This window comes from Etheostoma spectabile, chromosome 5 (assembly GCF_008692095.1).
Source record: "Etheostoma spectabile isolate EspeVRDwgs_2016 chromosome 5, UIUC_Espe_1.0, whole genome shotgun sequence".
Lineage (NCBI taxonomy): Eukaryota > Metazoa > Chordata > Actinopteri > Perciformes > Percidae > Etheostoma > Etheostoma spectabile.
Genome location: NC_045737.1, coordinates 34,286,222 through 34,295,119, shown reverse-complemented (window position 1 = coordinate 34,295,119; position 8,898 = coordinate 34,286,222). Strand labels below are relative to the sequence as shown.

Sequence of the window (8,898 nt, the reverse complement as noted above, 5' to 3'; positions counted from 1 at the left end):
CCACCAATTATTTACGAAGGCCACATGATTTACTGCAATCAGGCAGACCTACGTATCTCCCTGAGTGCTGTTTGGCCAGGTCCTGGAGAAGGCCCCAGTGGAACTGCCGACTCGCTGCTCAGGGCGTTTGCACCCTAACCGCTCTGCTAACCAACAGGGTCACCCCAGTGAGAGTTTGGAGCCAGGGTTCAGGACATCTACTCCCAGAGAAAGTTCCCCCCCTTCCCAGGACAGAGAGCTGGTTCAGCCTTTGTAAACCTTAGAATTTGATGAAAGTTCTGCCTTTTGACAGAAGAGACGTTATTCTCTTTCCTATAGTTCAGACCCTGGAGGGCCCCAAAGGAGCCTTAGGGGAGCTTTTGTCAGAAGGTTCCTGGGAAGATCCAAACACTTTGTGTTGAATGCTTAGAGCCATGGAAAAATTTCTGTCGGAGCAGTTGCTATATTTCGGGTCTGGGAGACACTTACATCCCTTTTAACAAGCTCAAAGTGCCCTAGGAACTGAAGAGCCGAGAAATGATGGCGAAGAAAAAAGGAAACCCAAAGGCAGAGGTTAAAAAGAAACAAATGTGCTTGTCATTTAGAGCTGTGAAGATGAATGAATGAATTCATGTTATTTCCAACCATTTCGATAATCAATTGGTTTGATAAACATTCTCTGAGCTTCTTCATTCCTCTGAGACACCAAACTAAACATCTTTCAGTTGTGGACCAAACAAGACATTTGAGGACGTTGCCTTGGGCTTCGGAAAGCCATATTCGACATTTTTCACCATTTTCTGACATTTTCGGGACCAAACAACTAATCGCTTAATTGGGACACCGATTGTCAGATTAATCAACAAACGAATCGACAATGTCAACAATTGTTAGTTGCAGCACTACTGTCAGTTAAGATAGTCTTTTTAAAAAAAGAAAAAAGCTACACGTAGGCTATTTAAAGACCTAAACGGCTGTTCATCCCATGCAAACTGAACGATTGCATCAACAAGAAAAGTTGAGTGAGTTAAGTGCGAACAAAACAAAAGAAGTACTTCACAGGTCCCTCAGAGTGCAACGAAGAAAGAAATCAACTGTGGACAGTCAGCAGACCGTGGAGGCCAGGGGCATCTGAAAGGAGGTTGTCGACTTGCACTCGCAGTGCCAGAGCAACAGGGCTATTCAGACAAAGGCACTGTCAATAATTGACAGCACAGCCGCCTGCTGCAGTCACAATGAACTAATGGAGGATGAAAAACATGAAGTCTGGGGAAGGGGAAGTCGGCGTGCTATCCTGTCTGGTATAATGCGACACAGAGGTCTCACCAGGCAGAGGGAAAAGGTCACATTTAAGAAGTGGGACAGATCTGGAAGCAGAAACAACCTATTGGTGGAGTGAAACCCACAGACTGAAGACAAGAAGAAGAAAAAATGCAGTGTGCCAACGATGGCACAAGTTTTTCAGGGGATATTTTCAAGGCTCGCTGCCTTTGTCAGCTACTGAAGCCAGACCTAATGTTGAGCAGAGGGCATGGGTGACAGAGGCAACCTGCAGCCTGTAATGGGGTCTTTAACCCCAGTGGTTCTCACTGGGTTTACCTGGTCAGCTCATGGTGCTGTGCCACTTAAAACCACAAAAATGTTTCTAGACAGAAGCCCAACCCAAAAGGCAAGAAGTCAGTGGCAGTATGAAGCCAGTTCCAGCTTACTGTAAAAACAGTTCTGATCATGAACATAAGTAAAAAAAAATATTTTTTATTTAAATCTTCATATTTTAGAATTTTTTTTAAGATTATTTTTTGGCATTTAAGACCTTTATTAGATAGGGCAGAAAGGGGGGGGGGGCAAGGAATAGCATGCAGCAAAGGGCCGCCGGTTGGAGCAGAACCTGCGGCCGCTGCGGTGAGGACTGAGTCTCTGCACACGAGCACGCTCTACCAGGTGAGCTAAACCCATTTTATTCTACTTTTATTATCTATTTGCTATCAATTTAATCTGTTTTATATCCCTACTTATTTTTTAATGTTATGACTTTTTATTTTTTAAATCCAGTCATTAATCAGTGGTCTGAGTCCAAGAAACTGCAGAGGCTTCCAGATTTTGGAGGCAAACGATGGCCACGGGAGCTTTGCCGTGTGTTAAGGATTTGGGAACTTGACATCCCTGCAGAGTATACTTCACTAAAAGCCGACTTTAAACTTTCATCTAAAACTCACAGCTTCCGGGATTAAAACTAATTTAACGCTATGTACAGCAGACTTGGATCGAACGTGTTGCACCAGAAAGCAAATTGCACTCTATAGAAATGCCTTGGGAAAGCCTTGCAATGACTCAGTGATGAAGCTGAGGGAAGATTATGGGTGCTGGGGTTCATGTCTCAGCTGCAGTGAGCTGTGGCTGCTGCTCGGCATCATGGGAGCCCCTGAGCCCGGGAACAGAGAGCCAGTAAGTCAGTAAATGAAAGGAAGGTTATGCTACTGTAATCAACAAGACTAATTACCATGCATTCCTTCTTACCAAAATCATTTCTCCATGTTTTTTCATGTTGGTTTATAGGTTTATATGTGAAGGGCTACAAAAAACGGAAGCTGGTGTGATGATATGTCATGAGGGTTTAGTCTGGAGGCAGCAGATGGCAGTGTTGCTATCTGGATGCATGCAGTCTAGAAGATGGTAGCTCTGGGCACATGCACTCCTCTGATGGGGAAATTCACTTTCTGATACTAAGATATTGTTTGACACCTTCTCTTCTCACTTTAGCTGTTGTTTGCAAGATATGTGAGAGGAGCTGCTGGCTTCATACTAGGCTACTGTTGCCACTTTACTTTCCCTTTTAACCATGTTAATTCTCTTGTATGTGTTGGATGTTTTTGGATATCTTACTTATTTTTGCATATTTTTATCTGCTATTTTGTTTAGCTTTTATCAATTCTTGTATTTGAAATTGTACGTTTCACTGCATGTACTTATGTGTAGGCTACATGTGACAAAGAAAATCTCTTAAAATATTTTTTCCCACCGCACACTCTCATTGTAACATTTTCTTACTGGTATCCTACCAATTCATAGAAAGAGAATGAGCGGGAATAGAAAATGGATGGATGGCGGGACTGAAGCACAGGATGATTATCAATACTACTGTGTCACCATAACTAGACAACCAAAGAATTTCAAGGAGTCAGAGTAAAAGGGACAAAAGAGAGTAATTGACCTACAGCTTATCTTTCATACTTGTCAAAAGCTTTTCAAAATGTAGGAGTGGACCGGACAAGGTGGTGTGCCAAACTAAATAGAAATCAATGTCACACAACTGAGCCCGACTAATCCCTTAATCTGAAAACAAAAAACACCCACAAAAGATCTCACTTGCGTATTGAAAAAGAACTTCACCAAAAGGATTACAGAGGTGGCAGCAACCAATAATTGTTGTGTTTCTGGGATCATGTCTTGATCACCTGAAGAGAAGACAGGGAACGGAGAGAGAGAAAGAAAAGCAGGATGGAGGAAAAACACATGCACAAGCAACTTGCCCTGGGCACATGACAATAGATAGGCAATATGTTACGACCATCAGTCAAAATTATTTCTTATTAATAACCTTGGTTCTGATAAATCAATGATTTTCTTTTGGTGGATGGCTCTTAGGGCATCCCATGAACCTTAGCAGCTGTTGCTATAGAGAGAGAGAAAAAAAAATCAGGAGGTGCAGCAATTTCATTATGCTTTGTTGTTTTAATTGGTAACAGAATAATGCACCATGGTTGCTGACTTCAGCCAATTGATACAGTTTCTAATAGTGAATTGATTTAATTGCTAAATGTTGTGTCTGGTTTAGCTTTAACTTTCAGCCTGCTGTTAGCATTGAGCATTTTGGTTTAGTTTTGACTGAAAGGAATAGTTGACTTCTCTGCTTAAAGTGACTCTGTGTAACTTTCAGTTTTTGTTGATTATAGGAGCTGCCTCGGACAAAGTGGTAGTGTTTTTACCACACCTGCTCTGTTCTTATTGGTGCTTCATTGCCCACCGTATTACTGAGGTACGTTACCGGGAGGTCATATAGTTATAATGAATGCTTTGCCTGGACAGGAAATAATTCATTAACAATAAGAGAATCGGTAAAATCGTTGCATGCGGTAACTTAGCCTACTTTGGATGTCTTGTGAGCTAAACCGTGCAACGTTATCACTGTCCCTGTAACACGGACCAAAGCATTTAGAGTGTCACTCCTCTGAGTAAGTTGAGTGAAGATGAGAGTTGCGCATGCTAACTAGAGACTTCTGTAGTGTCAATACAGTAAAAATGGACCTACTTAACGAAGTTCGTCACTGCTGGCTACAAGCTAGCATCAAACACAACACAGGCTGTCAGTTGAATGGTGTTTTGAGCTAACATTAGCAATCAAACCATCATAGATAGCTAAAATGTTTTTGAAATGATTTCCATCTTCTGTTATTGTTTGTAATGAGAACGGTTTTAGTATTTCATGGATTTCACAAATTTCATTTTGGCGTGACACGTTATGCCGTGAACCGTTTAAATCTGAGCATGCGCAACTCACATCTGCACTCGTCTCACATCAGGGAGTGACAAAGAGATTGTTGTAGAAACCAACACAATAATATATAACTTACACAACTTATACTATAGAGCATTTTACAAGGGGGACAAGGGAAAAGAAAGTAGTAGGCCAACACAAACACGGACTAAATGCAAGGGGGTTGTAATTCATATAGGCTGCTGACATTGCGCATTGTAAAATGATTACCTTAATGATATTGACATTTCCATAACTGAGGGATAATTCGGGGTGGGTTTTGAATAACTAACAATCCCGTAATTATCTCCATCAGGAGGTGCAGCAATTTCATTATGCTTTGTTGTTTTAATTGGGATCAGAATTACCATAGTTACTGACTTAACTGAGGGCTAAATTGGCTGCCCCGTTTCTTCTCTCCTTTTTAGCTTTTAGTTGTTCTTTGTTTAATTTCCTTTTTTCTTGTGATGGTCCTGCCCCAGTATCAGCCATAAATACAACAGTTAACCGAACTGGATGCGTTGACACGGGAGTTTCCGGTGTTGCATTGAAATCTATGACCCATCAGTATGTGTTACTGTAACGGCGTCCACCTGCCACAAATCATTCTGGGATTCTGCGAGGAAAATTGGACCCGAGCGGAGGAATTAATAAAAACTACATCAAAATAGCGTTTCTTTCACTGTTTGTCTCATTTGCTGATACAGGTCATTTAAGATTATATGAAAAATTACAGAGTTTCAGAAACATTAAAAAGTTACATTTAGGGGAGAGGCTGGTGTTTCTCTGTGTTTTGTCAATTGTCAATAAATTCCACGAAAATAATCAAAACCAACAATCTATTGATAGTTTCCAACTTCCATTCACTGTCTGTGGCACTCATCTGGTAGTTTTCTTTCTTTAATAAACTTGCTCACAGCTATATTGAATATACTACATATGTAGGCTATATAACATTACAATAAACTTTGTCATAGCACCTTTCACACCATAAAATGCAGCTCAAAGTGCTTTGCAAAAAAAAGAACAAATATTAGAAACAGAAAACACAAAAAGAGATACAAACAAGAGTGATTTGCAGTAAAATATATTAAGACGGAATTTGATATATATATATATATATATATATATATATTATTTTGGACAAAAATGGGATCAGGCTAATCAAAGCTGTCTTTAAATTTGTCATCATAAAACTTAAAGTTTCTTAACACTCATCGATTGAACCGATACGTTTGTTCATCCAAGCCTTGGAAGTGCAGCTGCCTGTGAGACCCCCACCAGAAAATGAATGGAACTGGCTTTTGCTGCCAAAAAAAATAACACCTGCTTTACATCTCTTTTTGGACTCTATGGTTGATGTCGTTAACTTGCCTGCTCCTGGTTCCCCACTTCACCATGTCACAGAAAACCCGATTCGTTTTAAATGTTTGCACATGCAGCCAACACGCAGTTTGTGAATATGACAACACTGGTTTGGATTGCTAACTGTAAAAGAACTAACAAAAAAAGCTGTTTACAGGATGATGTGATGTGACATGGTGGTAGAGTTCTCTGTCACATCTCCTGACAGGTCATATAATAGGCTTATTGATAATCTGTCTCCTCCGGTACTTTATGTGTTGCTGTGGTTCAAGTGTGATATTTGAGTGAAAGCGCCTCCGGCACTCGTGGATGTTTCCACTGGCATTACACTGTACACTTCATGGACGCCGTGCACCGTCAATCTGACCTGTTTTTAATCATCCCATTCGATTCCCAATATATATGTGCCTGAAGAGCTGTGTGGGCATATTGATTACTAAAAACAAGGCCAGGAAACATCAGTAACATCTCGGATAGCAGCCATAACCAGATATGGATTGATTGGGGAAGTTGAGCCGAAGACTCATAACCCACAGCTCTTAGTCCTTCTGTGGTTTGATTTGAATAAAAACCAGAGTTGCTGCATTTTGGCTTTTTATTAGTTGTATTAAAACCTGCAAAATTATAAGTTTAAATCAATGTTTTCTCCTGTGAGCATCTGCTGCCAGGTCCAGAGTAAAAACATTTAAATCAAAACCATAAATGAATATAAGTGTGGACATTCTGTGGACATGTGGTGCCAGGAAATGCACATAGTGTCAACATGGCTCTGCAGGATGCACAATAGCTATCATAGGAAGAAAAATAGCTAAATGTAGCTAGTCCTTTGTGCAAACCGCCACCCTGTTTGCCATTTTCAAACTGTAATTGAGTGTCCTCCAGCCTCCTGTGCTGCCTGTCCCTGAGCTGCTTCAGTCAGTGCATTGTGACACTTAACTCGACAATATATCATCTGGTGTTTTCAAAGAATGTTGGCCATTGTGAAGACTTCCTCTTCTTTCATTTTTCAGAAGTGTTAACAGTTAAACGATTTTATTGCATTAGTTTCACAGCACATATCTGACAAATGGTCCTCCGTATACACGCAGTGCATGCCTTGAAATAGTCTGTTCATTAATGTGCGTGCAGGATACGTTGGCAAACGGTTCTTGATAAGTCTGCAGAGGAAGACAATATGAATAGAAATTTTCTTTGTTATCTTGCGACTGGTACAAATGGCGGTCTAGCAAATGTAATTCAATGTAAGTCATTTCCTTATCTTTGCCTTGCTTTCCCTTACAAAAGCTTTGCTTCTCATACTCTTAGAGCAAGAAGATCATGAGATGAATGACAACTATCCCTTTGTTTTGTCTTACAATTGGGGCTGTGTGTTTTTTCCCCAGTCTCAATTCTTTCTCTAATAGCACTTCAGCAAGGATATTCTCAAGGAGTTGGAAGTGATGGACGTGAGCAGGTGGCCTTTGCATCAGCCCAAAGAACAAAGCACTGAAAAGGAGCAGTGAGTGTCCTGATTGACAAGCTTCAGCCGAGCCCTCTGTGGGGTTGTTAATCTTTCCCTGCAAGTGCAGGAATTATTTTGCTGGACCTACTGCCCTTTCACTAAGAATAAGAAGTCAAGTTTGGGAATTAGACAGCACAAGGACGTGCTTCATCATGTTTAAGCTGCTCAAAGGAAAAGGTTTAGGGGAAATCTAATTCATCTACATCACTGGTTCTTAAACTGTGGTACAAGTACCACTGGTGGTACGCAAGCTCCTCCTCGTGGTCCGCGGATGGAATCTCTGATGCACTTAAAAGAAATCAGAAATAAAGTAATTTTAAACATAATACTATAGAAATACTACAAATAAGTGTTTGTTCGAGTGTTATATTTTTGTGTCTGGATCAGCTTGCTTCATTGTCACGTTCACGTACGGAGTGCGCATACATCCATAATTAATTAGTCAGGGAGATGTGAGGGCAAGAAAGTGAGCAGACGTAAAATGAACGATTCAAAATCAAACTTCATCTATGACAAAGAGAAGATTGGATGAGGAGGAAATGTGGAGCACAAGTGCTTTTGCCAGACCTTCATCCACAGCGTTGCAGAGGAGGGTCTGGCTAATCCACACAGCATTCCGCGACAGGAGAGAAGCGTGCTCTGGTTTATTGGCATTTCTTTAAACCAATCACTATCGTCATGGGCGGTGCTAAGCAGATGCCGCTGCAAAATAGCCTCGGAAAGGAACATGTTTTGGTGGAACATGTGTACGTTCAAAAGTTGTTTTAGTCGTGCGACAGAAAACTCAGATTGAACAGATTTAGCTCACTATGAAGGTAAATATGGTTAAAAAGGTGAGAGCTTGTAGAATATGATGTGAGAACTTGCAGAATATGAACACAATGACAAGCTTCCGTGCCATATAAGTCAGCTGGATGGAGTTGTCCCTCATCTGGCGATAGAAACCCTGCTGTCCCCCCCGTCCTGTTGGCTCAGAGTTCCACAGACTAAGTCCACAGGTACAAATTAGTTTTGCACCAAATGTATCGCAAGAAGTATTACAAAAGTCGATACGTGCAGATTTGCCACTGTGTGATGCGAGGGAGCACATTTGTGAAGTTGCAGTGACAGATTCACAGGGTTGGAATCACTGACTTGTGGTTGTGATGGAAAATGAAATCGAGGAAAGAAAATGCACACGAGTAAATGTTGCACTACACGCTAGCAGCTGTCATTGTTTTCATGCAAATGTCAATCTACACATTTGTGAATGTTTGCTACAAGTGCAAATTTCAATTTACAAGATCAGATTTTTCTTTGTGTGACTTTAAATTCAGACGACATGTGTAAGAATATTTTAACAAGTCCAAATTTTAACATACAAGTTCAGATGTTTTGTTCCGCAAGTTCTCACATCGTATTCTACAAGCTCTCACCTTTTGCAGCATATTTACCTTCATACTATCTGTCTAGTCTAGTCTAGTCTATCTAGCTGTCTGGATGTACCCTGCAGAGATCTGAGAAAAGGTTAACCACAGTC

At 40.8% G+C, this 8,898-nt stretch overlaps 1 long non-coding RNA gene across 1 annotated transcript in view; it reads right to left on the bottom strand.

The window, feature by feature from the left end:
• Positions 1 to 4,296, bottom strand: part of LOC116689812 (uncharacterized) — a 26,328-nt gene extending 22,032 nt beyond the window's left edge. Inside the window, exons 1-2 of the long non-coding RNA XR_004332105.1 lie at positions 4,285 to 4,296; positions 3,119 to 3,131 (exon numbers count right to left, since the gene is read on the bottom strand). This is a non-coding gene — a long non-coding RNA (uncharacterized LOC116689812). The remainder of the gene's footprint in view (positions 1 to 3,118; positions 3,132 to 4,284) is intronic.
• Positions 4,297 to 8,898: the final 4,602 nt, after the last annotated feature.